Below are 25,490 nucleotides of genomic sequence, written 5' to 3'. Positions count from 1 at the left end.
AGTCCAGCAAAGCCAGAAGGGCGGAGCAGGATTAAATAGGCCAACAAGGTCATGTGACCAGCAAAGGAAAAAAAAACCTAACAGCAAGGTTCTAACACTAGCTGTGTGTGGGACTTGTTGTATTAGTCCATCTATACTGACCTCCATCAGGTTGCAAACTGAATATATTTTTTTCTGCATCTACCTCTGAAAAAATATTGGGCTTCTAGCTGTGTGTGGGACTTGTTCTATTAATCCATCTATACTGACCTCCATCAGGTTGCAAACTGAATATATTTTTTTCTGCATCTACCTCTGAAAAAATATTGGGCTTCTAGCTGTGTGTGGGACTTGTTGTATTAGTCCATCTATACTGACCTCCATCAGGTTGCAAATTAAAAATAATTTTTATCTGCATTTACAGTACCTCTAAAAAAATATTTGGGCTTCTAGCTGTGTGTGGGACTTGTTCTATTAATCCATCTATACAGACCTCCATCAGGTTGCAAACTGAATATATTTTTTTCTGCATCTACCTCTGAAAAAATATGTGGCCTTCTAGCTGTGTGTGGGACTTGTTCTATTAATCCATCTATACAGACCTCCATCAGGTTGCAAACTGAATATATTTTTTTCTGCATCTACCTCTGAAAAAATATTGGGCTTCTAGCTGTGTATGGGACTTGTTCTATTAATCCATCTATACAGACCTCCATCAGGTTGCAAACTGAATATATTTTTTTCTGCATCTAGCTCTGAAAAAATATTGGGCTTCTAGCTGTGTGTGGGACTTGTTGTATTAGTCCATCTATACTGACCTCCATCAGGTTGCAAATTAAAAATAATTTTTATCTGCATCTACAGTACCTCTGAAAAAATATTTGGGCTTCTAGCTGTGTGTGGGACTTGTTCTATTAGTCCATCTATACTGACCTCCATCAGGTTGCAAATTGAATATAATTTTTATCTGCATCTAGCTCTGAAAAAATATTTGGCCTTCTAGCAGTGTGTGGGACTTTCTCTATTAGTCCATCTATACTGACCTCCATCAGGTTGCAAATTGAATATAATTTTTATCTGCATCTAGCTCTGAAAAAATATTTGGCCTTCTAGCAGTGTGTGGGACTTTCTCTATTAGTCCATCTATACTGACCTCCATCAGGTTGCAAATTAAAAATAATTTTTATCTGCATCTACCTCTGAAAAAATATTTGGGCTTCTAGCTGTGTGTGGGACTCATTGTATTAGGCCATCTATACCAAGCTCCACCAGCTTTGAAATTAATAATAATTTTTAGCTTCATCTAGCCCTGAAAATAATTTTTCCCAATAGTGGTAGCAATAGAAATATGGGGCACGCGCCTGGCTAACAAAAATATACGCTTCATAACACAAAACACCAGCCTAGCGCACTGCATTAATAAGATGGCATCATCGTCTCTCCCAGTGCTAGGCCTACTACGCAGGCTAGTATTCCTGTGCCTAAAACACAATGTATGGGTCCGCGCTAGCCACTATGCTGAGGGGTATAAAGCTGCTGCTAACGCTTTATAACAATTCAATTGGCAGATTTTCACAGAGCTCTTCCACAAAGCCCACCCATCGGGCAACAGTTGCCCTCCCTCCCTATGGGATCTAGTGGCGAATAGTTGATGCCATTAATCAGAGCGTCAGTTGCCCCGTCAACGTGGCAGGCATACGGTAAGGCATGGGAAGAGTGGAGACGACTAGTAGCAGGCAGACGGGTTGACCAATGTGAACAAGCCAGATCACAAGTCACCATAGAATTTATCCACCAGCTAATGATGAGGGGCATATCAGGGGCGTCAGCGCAGCGGTGTCTGACCGGAGTAGCATTTCACTTCCAACTACTGAATTGGGGAGATGTGACAAAGATTCATCATCAGACAATCCATAAAAGGGTGGAAAAGGGGTCAGCCAAGTCAGGAATGTAGACGTCCCGTCCCGTGTCACTAAAACTGATTTCTCACATCTTATCCCTAACACCATTAACATGACACTCACAATTTGAAGCAACACTAATGTCTACTGCATTTGTGATCGCCTTCTTCGGGGCGCTATGTATAAGCGAATTAGTCCCTCAATCCAAAATTACCACCAGTGGACGCTTATTACACCAGGAAGTAGTCATAGCCAATAATGCAATACGTGTACGCATACACCAATCGAAAACGGTTCCAGCGGGCAGGGGTACTTGAGTACTTCTACAACCCACAAACGGTACACTGAGTCGGGTAACAATAGTAAAAACATATCTAACCATCAGATCACAAAGTAATTTCTTCGTATCACACATTGATGGAACGCCATTATCAAGATACCTGTTCCAAGCTATATTTAATAAATGCATAACATCGGCAGGGAACCACCCCAAAGATTACGGGACACACTCATTCCGCATAGGTGCGGCCACGGAAGCAGCAAGAGCAGGACTGTCAGAAACGGAAGTTCAGAGGATAGGGAGATGGCGATCCACGTGTTTGGCGAGATACATAAGACCGAACTTGTTATCCTAACGTGGTTTGTTTCTTTTACAGGTGACGCTAAGCCAACAGTGTGAGTGATAGGCCACTCGTATATATATTGGGCACAAAAAAGGGCGAAAGTCCGCCCAGGCGGGAGGAAATTAGAGTTTCATAACACATATTTCAACTGGAGAGGTATTAGAGGCCTGCTATGGCCACAGGTACTAATGGAGGTAATCAAGGTAGGGAGAGAGGCAAGAGGTCCGGTCATCTTAGTTATACAGGCCGGGGGAAACAACCTAGGTCATCACAAGAGCGCATAACTAATGGCAATAATGAAACTAGACACTGAGCGCTTCAGAGAATTTTTCACAAAATTAGCTATAGTATGGTCAGAGATTGTGCCGATAGCGGTATGGCAAGGTGCGCGAGACATCACGGCCATCGAATGGACAAGGCGGGTAATAAATATTCGGATGGCAAAATTTAGAAGAGACAGAGGCGGTGTAGTGATACGACACCGACAACTGGAATGAGATAAAGCAGGCCTCATACGGCCCGACGGTGTTCACTTAATAGATATTGGACTGGACATATTCCTGTCAGGACTCCAGGACGGAGTGGAACAAGCGTTAAGAGTGATGGGTGGGGGTCAGAGTCCTGCATACGAGTACGCTGGATCCTCCGTGGCCTGGAAATAGAAAGGACATGTTGGAGAGTTACACTTGTTGGTCAACTTGCCGGAGTGGGGACCCAGGGCATGCTGCAACAAGCTGAATTATTTTAGAAATAAAATGCCTTTCTAATGGAATGAGTATAAAGAGTTAATAAAGCTGTGACCGATCCTCACCCATCCAGTTGTAAGAGTTACATTATTGGGTTGTCCATGAAAGGGGGGCGGTAGGGGGGCTGAGCATCTGGGTTTGGTTGGGGGTCCCCACAGTCTGCCTAGGCTAGATTAATTTAAAAATTCTTATTAGATACACAGGCGGTGCAGCTTGCTTCGCAGCTGGGCTACTACGCCCAAAGTATTGCCTAGGCTAGATGCAGTTAAAAATTCTACGCTGACTAGCAGACACTGAAGATTTGGAGCAGACCTCTGAGTAAACAGCTCTTCAGACTCAACCATCTGTGTTACCCCAAGCCATAGTGTATGTAGTTTCTTACAGTTAAAAGGGGGGGGGTGCGACCCAACCCACCTGGAATTGACGATGCCAACGTCACGTAAGACACAGCAAGGGGACTCCCAAAATTGTGGCACAGACACCACTTAACCCTAGAACGCATACCTGTGGCCTTGCAGGCCCGCCCAGTTAATTGTTTTCTATTTTCTGCAAGATTGCTTTAGTCAGAATTTTGAAACTCTAGGTATTCTTCATGTATATAGTTGTTTGTCATTTGAGTTTGAGTTATTCCATGTTATTTGCACACGGGCCTAAAAGGCCACAGGTATGTGAAAGTGTAGATTTTTATGGTCATGCGTTCTAGGGTTAAGTGGCATCAATTGCCCCACTGTTGCTTAAAACGGTTGGTGAGGTGATTTTACCAAATCCCCAAGCTTTTAGTCTCCCAAGGATGACACAGGGGTAGAAATGTCCTTGCGAATCCATGATTTGATCATCTTTATGAACGTGAGTCTGTCTACATTCTCAGTGGACAGCAGCGTGCGCTTATCTGTCAGCACACCACCAGCAGCGCTGAACACACGTTCAGAGAGAACGCTGGCTGCATGGCATGACAAGATCTCCAAGGCGTGAGTGGCGAGCTCCGGCGATTTTTCAAGATTGGAATACCAAAATGAGCAAGGGTCCAGTGACACAGTCATGGCTTCGATGTTCACTTGGAGATTCTCCTGTACCATCCTCTCTAGGCATTGACTATGTGTCAGACTTCTTGTCTCCTGTGGCCTTGCAAAGGATGGTCTAAAAAAGTGGTGAAACGATTCCACAAAATTGCTGTTACCAGCAGATACTGTGTTACTGTTACTGTTTGAGTGATGAAGACTCGACAGACCCACCGTTGGCAAGTTAGAACTGTGAGATTCACTACGTGCACCACTGGTGTTTTGTGGAAAAGCACATGTAAGATTCTGCAACAGATACTCCTGCATTCGTCAATACCTTTTTATGGCAGGAATTATTTCGGCAAATATACTTTTGTACCGGGGATCTAAGAGTGTGGCAACCCAGTAGTCGGGATTACTTCGAATTCTGACAATCCGGGGGTCATGTTGCAGGTAGTGCAGCAAGAAGGCACTCATGTGTCTTGCGCATCCAGAAGGACCAAGTCCTTGTTGTGTTGGTAGCGAGGTAAGAATCATGCTTCCTTCCTCTGCCCTCTCCCTCCAACCTCGCACAACAGAAATGTGATCAAGGTCTCCCTCATCTGATGAGTCTTCCATGCCCATTGCCAGTTCGTCCTCCACTTCTTCCTCGGCTCCTGCACCTTCCTCAACAGTTTGGCTGCTACCATGTGCCCTGGTTAATCCCTCTCCCCCACCCTCCCATGCCTGCCGCCTTGGTGCTGCCAACCGTCTGGACCTTGGAGATGTTATCCCTTCCGCATACGACTCCTCCTCTACTTCCTCCACCTCCTCTTGTCCCACCACCTGACTCCGAATTCTGTTTAACATGTGCTCCAGCATGTAAATCACCTAATAGTCATGCTGATAATGGCATCGTCAGCACTAAACATCTTCGTCGCCATTTCAAGACTGTGCAGAAGGGTGCATAGGTCCCTGATCTGAGACCACTCCTCCAGCGTGATTTGCCCCACCTCTGGATCTCGTTGGCCCAGGCTATACGTCAGAACGTATTGCACCAGGGCTCGTCGGTGCTGCCACAGTCGCTGCAACATGTGCAGAGTTGAATTCCACCGTGTCGGCACATCGCATTTCAGCCGGTGAACTGGCAGGCCCAACGACTTCTGTAGAGATGTAAGTCGTTGAACTGCGGGATGCGAACGGCGGAAGTGAGCACACAGCGACCGTGCACTCTGCAGAAGGCCATCTAGTCTGGGATAGTGGGCTAAAAATTGCTGGACAACCAGGTTCAACACGTGAGCCATAAAAGGCACGTGTGTGACATTGCCCCGGCGAAGTGCCGCACCCAGGTTTGCAGCATTGTCGCACATGGCCTTCCCTGGTTGCAGGTCCAGTGGAGACAACCTTTCATGAAACTGGGTCTCCAGAGCTGACCAAAACTCCTCAGCTGTGTGACTCACATTTCCCAGACATTTCAAAGTAAACACTGATGCGTTGAGCCCTGCTGCCAGCATAGTAAGGAGGTGTGCAGGATTCCTTCTGCGCAGTTAGAAAGCAGGTGGCATTACCAGACAGGCTTTGGGTGCAGGTGGAGGACCGAGAGGAGGTTGAGGAGGCAGAAGCAGTGGAGGAAGTTCGAGATAAAGAGGATTAACACACAACTCGTGGGGACGGTAAGACTTGGACAGCAGCCCCTTGTCCTGCTGTCACCATAGTTACCCAGTGCCCAGTCATCGACATGTAACGCCCCTGTCCATGCCTTCTCGTCCAAGTGTCTGTGGTGAAGTGCACCCTGTCACACACAGAGTTTCTCAAAGAAGCGGTGATGTTGTGTGCGACATGCTGGTGGAGCGCAGGCACACCTTTCTTTGAGAAGTAGTGCCGACTGGGCATCTGGTACTGGGGCACTGTGACGGACATAAGGTCTTGAAAATCCTCTGTGTCCTCCAGGTGGAAAGGCAGCATTTCTGTAGCCAACAGCTTGCAGATGGTGAAATTCAACCTCTTAGCTTTCTCATGGCTAGGAGGAAATGGTTTTTTACTTTTCCACATCTGAGGGACCGAGGGCTGGCTGTTGTGCTTAGACGGTGTTGAGTAGGGTGTCCCCGGCAACTGCCGGTCTGTGAGGAAGATGCAGGCGGACATGTTAGGTTGCCTTGATCCAAAGGTGGTGCTCTCGATGTCGGAGAGCGCTCAACACTAGCAGGTGTTTCCACTTCCCAATGAACTGACGACCTGCCAATCACACTGGCTGTTGCGGGTAAAGAGGTGGCAGGTCTGCGTCCAAAAACATGTGTGACTGCTGTCCCCCCAGTCACAGAGGATGAAGAGGCTGCGGATGCACAAGATGGGGCAGACGGTGGTTGGCCCAGCCGGCTAGGCCGCATTGTAGCACAGTGAGCTTCCCACTGCAACTTATGCTTCATATCCATGTGACGGTACATGCATGAAGTACTCAAACTATGTATTTTTTGGCCTCTACTTAGCTTTTGCTGACAAATATTACAGATAACACGAGTTGGGTCATCCTTATCGATCTGAATAAATGCCCAGGCTATGCAAGGCTTAGAGCCCATGTGACCTGAAGAGCCACTACGACTTGTGGTCAGAGGCAGAGTTGTGGTTGAGGATGCAGTTGTTGACGTGCTTCCAGTACTCCGTCTCTGTTCAGGAAGGCGCAACCTAACCTCATCGTCAATAGCATCTGTGATGCCCCGCTGCGCTTGGTATCACAGATCCTACAAGAGTGCATTGATGGAATCCTCCACAAGAGGCCCCCATAAACATTCACACATCTCCACCTTCCACCTCAGACCAGCAGAGGGAGCCCGTTAGGGATATAAATAGGGAAGGTGGAGCTAGGCAGTTCAGTTCCTCTGAAGAGTTCCTGCAGTAGAGAAGCCTAAGAGAGGTCAGTCTGCAGTGGAGCTCAGTCTAGTCTAGAGAACGCAGTTAATAGTTCAGCAGTGGAGCACGAGGCTCCTGCTTGCTAGATTCAGGGAGCCCAGATAGAACTTAAGGTGTGCCGGTGCCGTAAGATCAGTGAAGCGCGGCAAGCTGCTGTTAGTGTGTATAGCCTAGTGAGGGCCCGAGTAGGCCGAAGGCGAGTGGCGAGTTAGTACATAAGGGGCAGAGGAGCTTAACCAGCTCACCCCGAAGCATTTACCGGACACAGGATCCGAGCTTACCGGTATCTCTATGACCCAGTAAGGCATAACCGGAATCCCTGGAGAACTACAAGTCCCAGGATCGCTAAGGTGCTGATATGTAAAAGAGCCAGGAGACGCTTAGGCCCCGCATACTGGGAGCGTGAACTCCAAGAGAAGGCCCTACCACAAGGTCAGCCAGCGCAGGACAGAGACAAAGTTAGCTCCAGGCAGGTCAGAAACTTACTACGCAGAGGCAAGAAACAGGAGGCCCTACACCCGCTCATTGGGGAGGATCCTGATATGCACCCTTCACCCTACAGTGCTCCGGGATGTGCCTGAATTTCCACCAGTAAAAGGTACTGAAGTGACTACCGTGTCCGTTCCCGTTCTTGCTCTGACCCAGCTGGGTCTCGCCTGTCCTGCATTCCCCCTGCATACGCTGCCCTGAGACCTAGCTCCACCTGTGGGGAGCTATACCATCGAGCTGCCTTATCACCGGCCTCAGTGGACTGCTGCAGCGCTGGTGCTTGTCACCAGATACCACAGGTGGCGTCATGAACTCTTATAAAATTAACAATTATCCACCCTTTTAAAGAGAGACCCCAGGGTACGGGCCAGGGAGCCGACCACCGCGACATCCCCAAGGCCAGGCAAATGCCCGGGTACCGAGTCATCCCCATCCCCAGGGCTAGTCACATCCTCCTCCACCTCCTCTGCTGACCTCATCGACTGTCTGACTGTGGGTTGACAGTAAGTGGGATCTCCAACCTCGTCATCATCACCCTGTGTGTTATCACACCCGTCGCCCTCAGAGCCAACCTCTTCCTGCCCTGACCGAAAAGTCAAGTTGTCGCTCCAATCAGGTATTTGAGTCTCATCATCGTCTTCATCATTGTCTCCACCAACAGGAGTTACAGTTTGGGAACAAGGGTCTACATTATGCTCAGAACCTTCTTCATCTGGTCCTGGATCCAACTTATAAAGATTCTGGGCATCGGATCAGATCATTTCCTCATCTGGATTAACAGAAGCTCTGGAGCAGACTTCCGTTTCCCAGGCTATAGTATGAGTAAACAGCTGGGCAGACTCAGCCATCTGTGTTACCCCATACTCAGACGGGCAGCTGGAGACTTGGGAGCTGTGAGGAAGCAAGTGCGATTGGGGTGACACCTCTGAGGACTGGAGTATTTGTGATGTTGAAATTGAGGTGATGGAGAGCCCACTTGAAGGAGCACTTGATATCCGTTGAAGCACCTGCTGTTTTTGTGCCTCATCTAGAATTTGTAGCGATGGGCGTGTCCGTAAGAATGGGATCGTATCACATTGTCCACGAAAAGAAGTCGACATCTTAGTTTGGCTGGAAGATGGTCTTTCTTCTGCAGATGTTACTCCCCCCCCCACCGTGGGGGGCCTCGACCCACCGGCGGACAGGCACCAGTATTGGGATAGGGGGGCTGGCCGTCAGGGTCCACCGCGGCTCTGGCACAAACCCGGCGACACAGAGGTGGCACAGGCAGGAACGGACTGGCCGTGTCGGCTTCTCACTTTTTCGATTTTAGAAGGGCATGACATGCCTATATCTGTGTCTCCCCCTCCTTTTACTCCTCCACCTCTTTTCTTTTCGCATGACTATATGTACTTGTCACTTTTCCATGTGTTAGTTGTGTCTTCTGAGCAGTTTGTCAGCTTTTGGACACCTTTGAAGGTGTTTTCTATGTGTTTCTATGTGTTTTTGTTTGCCTGCCATTGGTTTTAACGGTGTTCGAAGGTGTTCGACGAACAGTTCGGCGAACACACGGGTGTTCGACGAACCGAACTCGAACACTACGGGGGTGGCTCAACACTACTGATAACACTCCACACTGTTAGCTCAGGGAGTCTATCTGACCTGTGTTTAGCTTCCTTCCTGACCTGAATTCTGTTCTCTTGCCTTCTGTGAGATACAGATAACACACCACCTTTCTCTCCGGCTTCAGCCAGACTACAATAACAAGTTCCCCACAATCCCCCCTAGGGCTCTGCTAAAACACTCCCTGTCTCCTGTGACTGTGTTAACCCCTCTAGCTGCTGGATGCTTCTGGAGCAACAGCACTACTTCTGCATGTCACATTCTTCCCTCTTTTTTGAATGTCGTCCTCGACATTCGTCTTAATTGGTCAATCTGACCAATTCTGAGACAGTGGTAAAAGTTGAATAAGTTTATGTACAAATTGACATAGTCAAATTGGTATAACGTTCATAAACATTGATAACAACCTATTCTTATGACCTTTTTCTTGTAGGATGCCTGCAAAAAATAAACAATTAACACAATTAAAACAATCAGCATCTCTTCAGCTGGAGCTTTTCGTAAGTCTTCAACCAGCTCTCTCTCACTAGGCCTTAACAGTTCTTTGTTTCTACAAAGTTTTTTAAGGAAAATCAAAGCATGAAAACAAGTCTTTGCACCAGGCAACATCTTCCATACTGCCTCTCGGTGGTGAATACCACTCAAGTGAGCTTACCTGGTCCACAGGCAGAGACACCCGTTTCCAGTCAACAGTCCTTGGCACCTGACTCGGTTCACCAAGTGTCTCGTACGTCACATCACGGGCCTCCTCACTTCTTGAGTTGACATCCTCCTGGTGAATTGTTCCGTTATAGGAGTTTCTTCCTCCGCACTCATTTCCCGTGCTTCCTCAGATGCTCTTGGAACTGCCTCTGTAAGTTCCTGCACTTCTCCTGAATCGCCTGTTTCCGCACGGTCTGGTAATTCTGTTCCTCCTGAGTGTTAATCAGTCTCTTCAGTGATCAGTATTCGATCATCAGATCTGAATTGGACTTCATCCGTACTCCTTGGTACAAACTCTGGAGCCTCGGGACTTAGTTCACTCTCCTGAGGATAGTACATCCCTCTCCTCGGAGCTTCAGTCTGTGGTGGTCCCTTAGTCGATCTCGGACGATGTCGGTCTACTTCTGGGAAGTCTTGTTGTGGTGGGAGATAATCACATGGTAGTAGTAAATTCCGATGGACTATTCTGGTTTTCTTGTCTCCTGTTTCCAATCGCATTTCATACACTGGGCTGTCAACAGCTTTCCTCCTTATGACCACATACACCTTGTCTTCCTAGTACGAACAAAGTTTTCCTGGACTGCCTTTCTCACGTATGTGCTTGACTAGCACCCGGCTTCCCGGTGCCAATTCTGCTCCATAACATTTTCGATCATAGTACTCCTTACTCTTGCTCTGTCCTTGCGTAACCACTTCGGACACTAATGTTGTATGCCTCTGCCATCCGTTCCTTCCATTTTTGAACGTACTCTGGATACGTTCTATAAGTTTCTGACACTGGAGTGTCAAACATGATGTCGGTTGGCAGTCTTGGCGATCGTCCATACAATAGGAAGAAGGGTGAGTAACCCGCTGCATCGCTCTTTGTACAGTTATAGGCATGTACCACTTTTCACAGAGAACTCTTCCAGTCATTCTTCTCGTCAGCTGTTAAGTGTGCAATATCGACAATAATGTCCGGCTAACAAGTTCCACTTGTCCATTACCCTCTGGGTGATAGGGCGTTGTGTGGGATCTCTGAATTCTACAGTATTTTCCTAGCTTGGCAAAGAGCTGGTTCTCAAATTCTCTTCCTTGGTCGTGGTGTAGCCTCGTAGGGAATCCAAACCTCGAAGCAAAATCATTGAAGATCTTCTCTGCCGCTGTTCGACCAGCTTTATTGGTGGTGGCATATGCTTGAGCAAATTGATTAAAATGGTCCATCACCACCAAGATGTATTCGTAACCACCCTTGCACGTTTCGAGATGTAGAAAGTCTATTGAGACCATCTCAAACGGATAGGTAGTTTGGATGTTGCCCATAGGTGCCCGGGTTGACGTTTATCTTTCAGACACCCACACTCCCTGGTCACGTACCTCTCAATATCTCTCTGCATGTACGGCCAGAAGAAACATTCAAGGATCAAGTTGGTTGTCCTTTCCACACACCAAGGTATTCCATGTTTTCATGGAGTTCTTTGAAGACCAACCTACGGAATACTCTGGGTAGTACCAACTGACGGTTTTGTCCTCCTTTACTATACAGGATATCGTCTTCAGTGAGGTAGAGCTTCGTCCATTCTTTAACTAAAACAGATACTGCTGGTGACTCATTATCTCTCTCCCATTCACTTGGAAACCAATTTTGGTCCACATAAAGTAGTATTCTATCAATTATCTGATCTTCCCGTTGTGCTCTATGGATTTTTCCTTTCGGTAGTTGTTTAATGTACAGGGGGTGATCTTGTTCTCTCACTTTTACACTGGTTTCCACTGTCAACGGACACCACAATGGTGTGTCTTCCTCCTGATTAGCTTGTACTGCTTGAGTAGTGCTCTCAATTGCTTCCAGACTGACTTCCTCCGAGCATTCTTGCATGAACTCCTCAGGCTCTAGTGGAATTCTCGACAATCCGTCAGCATCCACATTGCATTTTCCTGGTCTGTACATGATGCTGAAATTGAAGTCAGCTAGTTCAGCAACCCATCTCTGACCCATCGCATTCAGTTTGGCAGTAGTGAGGACATAGGTCAAAGGGTTGCTGTCAGTGTATACCTCAAACTCTTTTCTGTAGTAGAGACAAACTCTAAATCGTTCACAGATAGCCCATTTCAATGCCAGGAACTCCAGTTTTCCGGAATGTAGATGGCAATTCTTCTCAGCGTCTGTCAACGTTTTAATACCGTAACCGATGACTTTCAACTTTCCATCTTGATGCTGATATAGGGCAGCTCCCAGTCCAACTTGAGAAGCGTCACAATGAAGAACAAATGGCAAGTTGAAATCAGGATATCCCAAGATGGGTGGTTTTACCAGGTAATCTATTAGTTCTTCCAATACCTCCTGGTGGTCTGCTGTCCAGAGAATGGGCTGTTGGGATGAAACGGTGTTGTTTCTTTTAAGCTTGGTCCTGTCCGCGTTCTTCTTTTTCTCCGTGGGTGTTGTTGAGTCTGTCGTCACCCCCCAAGAGGAGGTATAGTGGGACGGCAATCCTGGAGAAGTTCCGAACGTAAGTACGTTAGTAGGAGAGTAATCCTAAGATCTGCCTCAACTCCCCGACAGTAGAGGGCCGCTTGTCTTTTAAGGGCAGTAACGGAGCAATTTCTGCTGGGTCCATGGTATATCCTTCTCTGGACACAATTTTGCCTAGGAATCGGACTTGCCTTTTGAACAGTTCACACTTCTTTCGGGTCAACTTAACTCCGTGTTGTTGATACCGCTGTAATATGGTCCTCACGTGTTCAACATGCTCCCGGAAGGTTTTGCTGTGTACCACATTGTCATCCAAGTACGGCTGGCAGATATTGTCCCTCAATCCTTCTAAACATACCTCCATGCTGCTCTGGAATTCTTCTGGAGCTGAACTGAGCCCAAACGGTATGCGGATCCACTCATGTAATCCCCACGGTGTGATGAATGCTGTCAAGGGTCTACTGGACTCTTCAACAAACCCTTGATGGTATGCTTTACCCTGATTCAGGACAGAGAACCAGGTACTTCCTGATAGGCTATCCAGCATATCTTGTATCTTTGGTATCGGGTGTTGATCAGGTACTAACTTTCGGTTTAGTTCCCAGTAATCATAACAAGGTCTCAACGTACCTTCCTTCTTCTTAACAAACACAATAGGAGAGGAATAAGACGACTTCGACTTTTGGACCCAACCTCTGTTGATTAGGTCTTGTAAATACTCACGGTGTAATGGTTTTGGCACAGACATGTAACTTCTGGTTACTGGGGTCGTGTCTTTCAAATTGATTTTCAACTGCAATGACGGGATACAGCCTATATCAGAGTCACCTTTAGAGAATGCATGACACTCTTCTCTCAGCATCTGTTTTGCTATAGCTATATCTTCAACACACAAGTGTTCCAGGAGTACTGGGGGATCCCAGGACCCTGAGGTGGGTTGTGCAATTTCCTCCCCTGGGCAACTCCTGTTCCTTGGTGGGGAGACTGAATTCACGGTAGACCCCTGGGCAGATCTCACACTAGCTGGATATACCGTTTTAATGGTTTCAATGTGACCTAACACAGTCTTTGGATCCAGTCTAATTTCGTGTTTCGTAGTATTCATTACCGGTACTGTCAATTGAGCAAACCTACCAGTAGGAATCGTAAGCACAGTCACTTTAAACTAGACCTTCCAGAAGTTCTGAGGAGTCTTTTGGCAAAAACAGTATTTTCTAAACTTTTCTTACCGATTCTACCCGGACTCCACACCTCATCCCCACCATTTGGTTTGCAGGGATGATGGTTGGGTGCCAGCCTACCTTGACTTCCTTTAGGTCCATTGTATTCTGTGCTTTCTTTACTCTGTGAATCACATTTTCCGCCATAGCGTTGGGCATGGCAAGTGATGTGGCAATTGCATCCACCACCAGCGTCCCTGACTTGTGTTTCGTGATGACCTCACTGATTACATTATAACCCAGAACAGGATCCTCTGCCACGTTCTGATCACTGGTCACAAGAAAAGGTACCAAAAGCTCAATGGTGTTGCTGTTCTTCGTGGCCCTCAGTTGGAAAGTCACTTCCACCCAGCCTATGAAAGGGATTTCAGTCTGGTTGACAGCTTTGCCGTGGAGTTCCACTGTTCCTGAGTTCTTTTAGCGACCGAAGGCAGGTATATGGCAGGTAGCGCCTTCTCCATTCTTCATTTAAAAGGCTCGCTTGGGATCCTGTGTCCCACAGTGCTTTTACCAGGAGTCCATCTAGCTGGCATTGTATAAAGCACCTTTCACCGATTAGGCTGATGAGGCTATCTTTACTGACTGAGGAATCCTCCTCCCAGGAGTACATCGTTTGACCTCCGCAATGGGCATTAAGTAACTGATGCCCCTGTCTCTCTTGCAGCTGTTGTAGATGGGAACACACTTGGGGATAGTACTGACGCAGCCATTTTACCTCATGTGCCGTTCTGGGGTTTGGTGAGATTTGGATTTGCTTCTGGGACCTCCTCCGTGTCACGGTTACAAGTTGCCCCGCACTGGCAACCTCCTGTCTTTTAACCCAAACGACCATTGGCATTCCTTGGCATAATGTCTTTCCTCACCACACCTTAGACAGTGGACACACACCGTACTCTGATTTGATGAACGGCACACTTCACAAGCCGGGTATCATCTGTTTTGGAACCCACTCCTGGGTCTGAGGGATACAGGTTCTGGCCTGGAACGAATCAACTTTTTCACCTCAATCAACTCGGCTCTCAGTTCTCCTATTACTTCCTCCCAGTCAGCGCTGGCTGTTCGCTCTTTTGTTGGTGCTTTAAGGTTCCCTCTCGGAGGTGGCACTGGAGGGTCTCCATGATGATCTTCGGACTGGCCACCGGGGGTCTCAAACTTCAGCTGACTCATTTTGGTGATTTTAGAAGCAGACCCTTTCTTTAACTTTTGTTCGCTCTCTGACTCCAAACAAGCTGCCTCATTCATTTTTTCAATTAGGACTTCGTCCAGAATGCCAAGATCTTCTAGGTACTGTTTCAGCTGCAACTTGATGTCTTTGCTGATTAACCCCGTTCCCAATGATCTCAAGAACTTCTTCTGGACTAGTCCAGCATCAAACTTATCCTCCGCTTCTACATCTCTCGATGCAAACAACTTTGGGGTGATTCATTATATTTCTGTGAGAGGTTAATGAGTCGGTGGAACAATTCTGAAGTACTTGCTTCTTTATAGTGCCCTTTTAAAATCATCTTCAGCGGTTGAAAGGTCAATTGACTCTTCATTTCTAGCATACTACGGAGGTTCAGTCCTGGGCTGATCGCTTTCACCACCCCCTCAACGATCTCATCTGGCTGGTAGCCTTTCTGTAAGTCTGCATCGATCTGGTGCAACAAGTTCATATTAGACAGTCTCTCTTTCTGTTCACACTCTCCAATCTGTCCCAGGATCTTGAATTCTTTCCTTATGGTGATTTGTGGTGTTAGAGGGGACTGTCTTCCTGATTTATCTAACCCGAGCAGGGTAAAGGTTCTGTTTGAGTCTGTCACCCGTTCAGAGGTTTTGCTCGATTCCTGCAGGGCTGTTAGGGCTTTGAATTGCTCTTTCAATTCCTGTAATTCTGTCTGCGGACAGAGATTCCCGCTTTTGGTAATTGGTACCGCCCCTCCATCCTCCAACTTCAACCTGGTTAGAAACTGTGTTAGCTCCTGGAGGAACGTCCCCATGACTTCTTCAGCTTCTTTCTCCCCCAGCTCATCCATTTTTGCATTAATGGCAGCTAACAGTCGCCTGCGGTTGTGAGCTTTAGAAATCTGTTCTTCTGACATCTTTATATGTTCTGCTACTGTTCTCAATTCTTCACAGGTTAACTAAAGAAACAGCTCACTAATTCTGTCCATTTGTATTTCCACATCCATTGCTGCTAGTGAGTTTTCTTTAGGGCTGGTCTCCTTTAACTGGTGTAGCAGAGTTAAATTGAGGTGCTCTGCTGCTGTGTTCTTCCAGACACGTTTCCTCTTCTCCCTCTACACGCTAATTCCCGCTCAGGACTCCCGGTATGGGCCACCAATGTTACACGCACGCCGCTAGGTTCAGATAGGGCGAGACGGGTTTCATGAATTCGTTGGAATCCTGGGGGAACCGTTACTCAGGGCGACCATAGGCTGCAGCTTCTCTCAGGCACACGATAGATTCAGTTGCTGACCAGACACATCTGACAAGAGTCTTTTTCAACAGTTTAACAATGGAATTTAATCTGAAGCACGGCCACTGCAATTCAGGAATATTACAGCAACAATCTTCATTACAGTACAGTCTAAAAGAGCAGGTACAGTAACGGCAGTCTCTTTAGTAGCACGGTTCAGCACATATCTCTTAGCAGCACACTTCTATGCATACACAACCACAGGCTTTTCCTTCCCAAGGACTCAATAGTACACAGCATTATTTGTCCTGCATGGAGATGGAGATGATCCCTGTGACACAATTCCTTCCAGTCCTTATCTTCCTGAGGGATAATACTACACACTGTTAGCTCAGGGAGTCTATCTGACCTGTGTTTATCTTTCCTCCTGACCTGAATTCTGTTACCTTGCCTTCTGAGAGATACAGATAATACACACCACCTTTCTCTTCGGCTTCAGCCAGAATACAATAACAAGTTCCCCACAATCCCTTTGGGGCTCTGCTAAAACAATCCCTGTCTCGGTGACTGTGTTAACCCCTCTAGTTGCTGGATGCTTCTGGAGCAACAGCACTACTTCTGCATGTCACACATAGAATCCTAGAATGTTAGAGTTGGAAGGGACCTCCACGGTTATCGTGTCCAACCCCCTGCTCAATGCAGGATTCACTAAACCATCTCAGACAGATGTCTGTCCAGCCTCTGTTCTCTGTTTGAAGACTTCCATTGAAGGAGAACTCACCACCTCTCAGGGCCGCCTGTTCCACTCATTGATCACTCACTGTCAATTTTGTTTTTCTAATATCTAATCTGTATCTTCTCCCTTTCAGTTTCATTCCATTACTTCTCTTGTTTCCATGTGCAAATGAGAATAAGAATGATCCCTCTACAGTGTGACAGCCCTTCAGACATTTGTAGACAGCTATTAAGTCTCCTCTCAGTCTTCTCTTTTACAAGCTAAACATTCTCAAAACCTCTAACCATTCCTCATAGGACATAGTTTGAAGTCCACTCACCATCCTGGTCGCTCTTCTCTGAACTTGCTCCAGTTTCTTCATTTCTTTTTTAAGATGTGGTGCCCAGAACTGGACACAGTATTCCAGATAAGGTCTGACCAAAAAGGAGTAGAGGGGGATAATTACTTCACGTGATCTAGACTCTATGCTTCTGTTAATGCATCCCAGAACTGTGTTTGTCTTTTTTTGCTGCTGCATCACACTGTAGACTCATGTTCAGTCTGCGATTTGACCAGAAAAAGGATGAGGCTTATGTAAGAATTGCTTAAAAGTGGTCATTTTGAGGGGATTCCCAAGACCGGGGCTTAAATGTTCTAATTTTGGGCTTTAAAATGTTGGAAAGTATCCCATCCTCTGTGAGCTAAACACAACAGCACAAATCTCTCCTGCACTGATAGTTTGGTACATTGCATCAGTACAGATACATGTGATACAACTGTAGAAAAACACAGATGTCAGATGTAATTAACCCCTTTCTGACATATGACCTAATAGTACGTCATGGTGACCTGGGCCGATTGGACCAATGACGTATTATTAGGTCATATGGCGATCGCGCCTGCACACAAGCGGGGCGGGGTGATCGCCGCTGGGTGTCAGCTGACACCCAGTGCTATGTGCAGGGAGCGGTCCTGCACCGCTCCTGGCACATTAACCCGCTCAATGCTGCGATCGAAGTTGATCGCAGCATTGCGGTGGCAAGGGGAGGTGATCGGGATACTCACCTCTCCTGCCAGCCTCCAGGGCTGTCTGCCGCGGCTCCCGGATGTTGCCATGATGACCCAATGTCGTCATGACAACATCCGGATCACCAGACAGCAGGAAGATATTTTGGTCATGCGCAGTGCATGACCAAACTATCTTCTCCCTGTGCAGCATTGATAGCCTGAATAGCACAGGGATGGTGCTGCATTCCTGTGCTATACAGGAGATCAGAATAAAAAAAAAGTTCCATAGTGGGACACAGAATAAAAGTCCAAAAAGTGCTAAAAAAAAAAAAAAAATAGAAAAAAAAATTGTAAAAATATCTAAAATAAAAAAAAATCCACCAAAAATAAAAATATAATGTACCCATCAATAAATATTATTATGAAAGAAAAACAAAAAAAACAATAAAAGTACACATATTTTGTATCGCTGTGTCCGGAACGACCTGACCTATAAAATTGTGCAACTAGTTAACCCCTTTAGTGAACACGGTAGAAAAAAAAAAAGAAGCAAAAAACAATGCTTTATCATCATACCGCCAAACAAAAAGTGAATTAACACGCGATCAAAAAGACGAATATAAATAAAAATGGTACCGCTGAAAACATCATCTTGTCCCACAAAAAACAAGCCGCCATACAGCTCCATCAGCCGAAAAATAAAAAAGTTATAGCTCTCAGAATAAAGCGATGCAAAAAAATATTTTTTTCTATTAACTTTTATTGTGTAAAAGCGCCAAAACATAGAAAAACTATATAAATGTGGTACCGCTGTAAACGTACTGACCCGAAGAATAAGGCTACCTTATAAATTTTACCACACGCGGAGCAGCATAAAAAAAAAGCATAAAAAAAATTCTGGAATTGCTGTTTTTTTGTTTATTCTGCCTCCCAAAAATCGGACTAGAAAGCGATCAAAAAATATCAAGTGCCTGAAAATGGCACCAATAAAAACGTCGCCATCCCGCAAAAAACAAGCCGTCATATGACTGTCTGTCAAAATATTGAAAAATTATAGCTCTCAAAATATGGCGATGCAAAAACTAGATTTTGCAAAAAAATGCGTCTTTTAGTGTGTGACAGCTGTCAATCATAAAAACCCGATATGATTCTGGTATCGCTGTAATAGCACCAACCCAAAGAATAAAGTCGTCTAATCACTTATACCGCACGAGGAACGGCGTAAAAAATAAACTCTAGGGTTAGGGTTGGGTTAGGGTTGGGCTAGGGATTTTTTTCAAAAGTAAAAAAGATGACGATATGGCGACTAGTGTTGAGTGCAAGTGCTCTCTACTTGAGTTTGCATCGGGTGCTCGGATATGCATTGAGTATTGTGTGTGCTCCTGTCTCTGCCCCACATGCTTCGTGGCATAAAAAACCTCGCGGGGATTGCCTGCCATGCACGAGCGATCCCTGCATGTTTTTTTTTGGGTGTTTAATAACCATGAAACATGTGAGCGGGGACTTAAGCATGTCACTCGAGCACCCGTGTTACATGGTGCATATCCGAGTACCCGATGCAAACTCAAGTAGCGAGCACTTGCGCTCAAGACTAATGACAACTTATTCAATATGATGACCTAATGTTATCAAATTCTGTGTCGTACCTCTGGGTTCAAAATGTTCACTATACCCCTTGATAAAATCCTTGAGGGGTGTGGTTTCCAAAATGGGGTCACTTCAGGGAGGTTTCCACTATTTTAGGCACATCAGGGGCTCTCTAAATGCGACATGGTGTCCGCTCTCAATTCCAGCCAATTTTGCGTTCAAAAAGTCACACAGTGCTCCTTTCCTTCTGAACTCTGCCGTGCGCCCAAACACTGTATTTTCCCCACATATGGGGTATTGGCGTACTCAAGAGAAATTGCACAACAGTTTTTGGGGTCCATTTTCTCCTCTTACCCTTGTGAAAATAAAAAAATTGGGGCTAAAACATTATTTTTGTGGAAAAAGTTTGATTTTTTTATTTTCACGGCTCCGTGTTATAAACTTCTGCAAAGCACTTGGGGGTTCAGGGTGCTCACCACACATCTAGATAAGTTCCCTGAGTGGTGTAGTTTCCAAAATGGTGTCACTTGTGGGGTTTTTCCACCGTTTAGGCAAATCAGGGGCACATCCGCTAAGTGTTCAAGTAAATTTTACATTCAAAAAGTCAAATCGCACTCCTTTCCTTCTGAACCCTGCCGTGCGCCCAAACAGTGGTTTTCCCCCACACATGGGGTATCTGCTTACTCAGGAGAAATTCCACAACAAACTGCATGGTGCAATTTCTCCTGTTACCCTTATGAAAATGCAAAATTTGGGGCTGAAAACCATTTTTGTGGGAAAAATGTGAAAATTTTATTTTTACGGCTCAATGTTCTAAACTTCTGTGAAGCACCTGGGGGTTCAAGGTGCTCACCACACATCTAGATAAGTTCCCTGAGGGGTCTAGTTTCCAAAATGGTGTCACTTGTGGGGGTTTTCCACTGTGTAGGCACATCAGGGGCTCTCCAAACGCAACATGGCGTCCGCTAATTATTCAAGCAAATTTTACATTCAAAAAGTCAAATGGCGCTCCTTCCCTTCCGAGCCCTGCCGTGCGCCCAAACAGTGTTTTTTCCCCACGTATGGGGTATCTGCGTGCTCATGGGAGATTGCACAACAAATTTTGGGGTCCATTTTTTCCATTTACCCCTGCAAAAATAAAAAAAATTGGGTCTAAAGTAACATTTTTGTGAAAAAAGTTAAATGTTAATTTTTTTCTTCCACATTCCAAAAATTCCTGTGAAGCACGTGAAGGGTTAAAAAACTTCTTGAATGTGGTTTTGAGCACCTTGAGGGGTGCAGTTTTTAGAATGGTGTCACTTTTGGGTATTTTCTGTCAGAAAGACCCCTCAAAGTGACTTCAAATGTGATGTCCCTAAAAAAATGGTTTTGTAAATTTCGTTGGAAAAATGAGAAATCGCTGGTCAACTTTTAACCCTTATAGCTCCCTACTAAAAAAAAAAAATGAGGTTCCAAAATTGTGCTGATGTAAAGTAGACATGTGGGAAATGTTATTTATTAACTATTTTGTGTGACATATCTCTCTGGTTTAAGGGCATAAAACTTCAAATTTTGAAAATTGCAAAATTTTCAAAATTTTCGCCAAATTTCCGTTTTTTTCACAAATAAACGCAAGTGATATCGAAGAAATTTTACCACAATCATGAAGTACAATATGTCACAAAAAAACAATCTCAGAATCAGGGGGATCCGTTGAAGCGTTCCAGAGTAATTACCTCATAAAGTGACAGTGTTCAGAATTGTAAAAATTGGCCCGGTCATTAACGTGCAAACCACCCTCGGGGGTAAAGAGGTTAAAACCTTTTTTTTGTTTCTTCATTATTAATTATCCTTTTGCACAGTTATAAATCTTTGTAATATACTCCATTACCTTATTTTGCTTAATTTTTTCCCAAACATCATGCTGAATGTGCTGTTTAAATTGCCTAGCTCATGCCCTTTAGTTTCTGCTTTGATCTGCTGCTCTAGCAAGAATCCATACACTTGTTACAAACACTCTTCCCCTGTGAACTTCTCTCCCCTCCCCCATGCTCAGACAGCGAGAGAAGCGTTTGTAAATAGCATCCATTATGATGGATTTCTACTGGAGCAGCAGTTCAAAGCAGCTACTAAAAGAGCAGGAGCTAGGCAGTTAAAATTTTTGCTATAGATTTTGTAAAAATGAACACCATATTTGCCTATTGCAAACCCATGCCATGTGAACTAGGTCCAACCTTATATCTATTTTACCTCCACCTTGCAGTGATGCCCTCTAGTGTTTTCTGTTATCAGCAATTTCCAACTAAAAGTGTTAAGAAATTAAAAGAGTTAACCTATTTTCCTACTTAACATCATATTACTAGTAGTATTGTTGCTGCTGCTGCTAATCTGAACTGCTGGGACAAGATCTGGATAGAATCAGTCTCCTTCCCATTCTTTCAGCTGACAAGTCCCTTCTTAGCTACACTGTCATGATTCTGAAAACTCTGCTCCTTCCCTTACCAGGAGGGCAAAAAGCCATTTCTATTGACTGCTTTGCAGTGAACAAGAGAGAGAATCACTATGTAAAGAGTGGACTGTGGGGGAATAACTGAGCATGTGAGTCCACCAGTATTGGGCTCATTAGTAACTGAGCATCTGTGTCGACCACTATTAGGTTAATTGGTGACTGATCATGTGTGTCCACCAGTATTGGGCTCATTAGTGACTGAGCATGTGTGTCCACCAATATTAGGTTAATTGGTGACTGAGCATATGTATCCACCACTATTAGGTTAATTGGTGACTGATCATGTGTATCCACCAGTATTGGGTTCATTAGTGACTGAGCATATGTATCCACCACTACTAGGTTAATTGGTGACTGAGCATGTGTATCCACCAGTATTGGGCTCATTAGTGACTGAGCATATGTATCCACCACTACTAGGTTAATTGGTGACTGAGCATGTGAATCCACCAGTATTGGGTTCATTAGTGACCGAGCATGTGTGTCCTCCAGTATTGGGTTCATTGGTGACTACGCATGTGTGTCCTCCAGTATTGGGCTCATTGGTGACTGAGCATGTGTGTCCTCCAGTATCGGGCTTATTGATGGCTGTGTGGTCCACCACTATTAGGTTAAAGTAACTGGTGACTGACAATATGTGTCCACTACTATTGGGCTCATTAGAGACTGAGCATGTGTGTCCTCCAGTATTGGGTTCATTGGTGACGGAGCATGTGTGTCCTCCAGTATTGGGTTCATTGGTGACTGAGCATGTGTGTCCTCCAGTATTGGGCTCATTGGTGACTGAGCATGTGTGTCCTCCAGTATTGGGCTCATTGATGACTGAGCATGTGTGTCCTCCAGTACTGGGTTCATTGGTGACTGAGCATGTGTGTCCTCCAGTATTGGGCTCATTAGTGACTATGTGGTCCACCACTATTAGGTTAAAGTAACTGGTGACTGAGCATATGTGTCCACCAGTATTGGGCTCATTAGAGACTGAGCGTGTGTGTCCTCCTGTAATGGGCTCATTGGTGACCGAGCATATGTGTCCTCCAGTATTGGGTTCATTGGTGACTGAGCATATGTGTCCACCAGTATTGGGCTCATTAGTGACTGAGCATGTGTGTCCTCCAGTATTGGGCTCATTGGTGACTGAGCATGTGTGTCCTCCAGTATTGGGTTCATTTGTGACTGAGCATGTGTGTCCTCCAGTATTGGGTTCATTGGTGACTGAGCATGTGTGTCTTCCAGTATTTGGTTCATTGGTTACTGAGCATGTGTGTCCTCCAGTATTGGGTTCATTGGTGACTGAGCATGTGTGTTCACCAGTATTGGGCACATTGGTGACTGAGCATGTGTGTCCCCCAGTATTGGGCTCATTGGTGACTATGTAGTCCACCACTATTAGGTTAAAGTAACTGGTGACTGAGCATATGTGTCCACCAGTATTGGGCTCATTAGAGACTGAGCATGTGTGTCCTCCAGTATTGGGCTCATTGGTGACTGAGCATGTGTGTCCTCCAGTAATGGGTTAATTGGTGACTGAGCATGTGTGTCTTCCAGTATTTGATTCATTGGTGACTGAGCATGTGTGTCCTCCAGTATTGGGTTCATTGGTGACTGAGCATGTGTGTTCACCAGTATTGGGCACATTGGTGACTGAGCATGTGTGTCCCCCAGTATTGGGCTCATTGGTGACTATGTGGTCCACCACTATTAGGTTAAAGTAACTGGTGACTGAGCATATGTGTCCACCAGTATTGGGCTCATTAGAGACTGAGCATGTGTGTCCTCCAGCATTGGGCTCATTGGTGAATGGGCATGTGTGTCCTCCAGTATTGGGCTCATTAGTGACTGAGCATGTGTGTCCTCCAGTATTGGGCTCATTGGTGACTGAGCATGTGTGTCCTCCAGTATTGGGCTCATTGGTGACTGAGCATGTGTGTCCTCCAGTATTGGGCTCATTGGTGACTATGTGGTCCACCACTATTAGGTTAAAGTAACTGGTGACTGAGCATATGTGTCCACCAGTATTGGGCTCATTAGAGACTGAGCATGTGTGTCCTCCTGTATTGGGCTCATTGGTGACTGAGCATGTGTGTCCTCCAGTATTGGGCTCATTGGTGGCTATGTGGTCCACCACTATTAGGTTAAAGTATCTGGTGACTGAGCATATGTGTCCACCAGTATTGGGCTCATTGGTGACCGAGCATGTGTGTCCTCCAGCATTGGGTTCATTTGTGACTGAGCATGTGTCCACCAGTATTGGGTTTATTTGTGACTGAGCATGTGTGTCCTCCAGTATTGGGTTCATTGGTGACTGAGCATGTGTGTCCTCCAGTACTGGGCTCATTGGTGACCGAGCATGTGTGTCCTCCAGTACTGGGCTCATTGGTGACTGAGCATGTGTGTCCTCCAATATAGGGTTCATTGGTGACTGAGTATGTGTGTCCTCCAGTATAGGGTTCATTGGTGACTGAACATGTGTGTCCTCCAGTATTGGGCTCATTGGTGACTGAACATGTGTGTCCTCCAGTATTGGGCTCATTGGTGACTATGTGGTCCACCACTATTAGGTTAAAGTAACTGGTGATTGAGCATATGTGTCCACCAGTATTGGGCTCATTAGAGACTGAGCATGTGTGTCCTCCAGTATTGGGTTAATTGGTGACTGAGCATGTGTGTCCTCCAGTATTGGGCTCATTGGTGACCGAGCATGTGTGTCCTCCAGTATTGGGTTCATTTGTGACTGAGCATGTCTGTCCTCCAGTATTGGGTTCATTGATGACTAAGCATGTGTGTCCTCCAGTATTGGGCTCATTGGTGACTGAGCATGTGTGTCCTCCAGTATTGGGCTCATTGGTGACTATGTGGTCCACCACTATTAGGTTAAAGTAACTGGTGACTGAGCATATGTGTCCACCAGTATTGGGCTCATTAGAGACTGAGCATGTGTGTCCTCCAGTATTGGGCTCATTGGTGACTGGGCATGTGTGTCCTCCAGTATTGGGCTCATTGGTGACTGAGCATGTGTGTCCTCCAGTATTGGGCTCATTGGTGACTGAGCATGTGTGTCCTCCAGTATTGGGCTCATTGGTGACTGAGCATGTGTGTCCTCCAGTATTGGGCTCATTGGTGACTGAGCATGTGTGTCCTCCAGTATTGGGCTCATTGGTGACTGAGCATGTGTGTCCTCCAGTATTGGGCTCATTGGTGACTATGTGGTCCACCACTATTAGGTTAAAGTAACTGGTGACTGAGCATATGTGTCCACCAGTATAGGGCTCATTAGAGACTGAGCATGTGTGTCCTCCTGTATTGGGCTCATTGGTGACTGAGCATGTGTGTCCTCCAGTATTGGGCTCATTGGTGGCTATGTGGTCCACCACTATTAGGTTAAAGTAACTGGTGACTGAGCATATGTGTCCACCAGTATTGGGCTCATTAGAGACTGAGCATGTGTGTCCTCCTGTATTGGGCTCATTGGTGACTGAGCATGTGTGTCCTCCAGTATCGGGCTTATTGATGGCTGTGTGGTCCACCACTATTAGGTTAAAGTAACTGGTGACTGACAATATGTGTCCACTAGTATTGGGCTCATTAGAGACTGAGAATGTGTGTCCTCCAGTATTGGGTTCATTGGTGACGGAGCATGTGTGTCCTCCAGTATTGGGTTCATTGGTGACTGAGCATGTGTGTCCTCCAGTATTGGGC

The 25,490-nt window shown here is 45.8% G+C and overlaps 1 protein-coding gene across 6 annotated transcripts in view; it reads right to left on the bottom strand.

Annotated features, from left to right (window-relative positions):
* Positions 1 to 25,490, bottom strand: part of NACC2 (NACC family member 2) — a 209,015-nt gene that overhangs the window by 67,582 nt on the left and 115,943 nt on the right. The window contains exon 2 of one of the 6 annotated variants that reach the window (XM_073640153.1): positions 17,052 to 17,145. The exons of the other annotated variants lie outside the window; for them this stretch is intronic. The gene's annotated coding sequence lies outside the window, so the exon portion shown is untranslated. The remainder of the gene's footprint in view (positions 1 to 17,051; positions 17,146 to 25,490) is intronic. 6 annotated transcript variants of the gene reach the window in all.

This window comes from Phyllobates terribilis, unplaced genomic scaffold (assembly GCF_046119375.1).
Source record: "Phyllobates terribilis strain yellow unplaced genomic scaffold, ASM4611937v1 Scaffold_7__3_contigs__length_470593459, whole genome shotgun sequence".
Classification (NCBI taxonomy): Eukaryota; Metazoa; Chordata; class Amphibia; order Anura; family Dendrobatidae; genus Phyllobates; species Phyllobates terribilis.
Note: the sequence above shows the minus strand (reverse complement) of the source record. Positions and strands in the feature narration are given on the sequence as shown.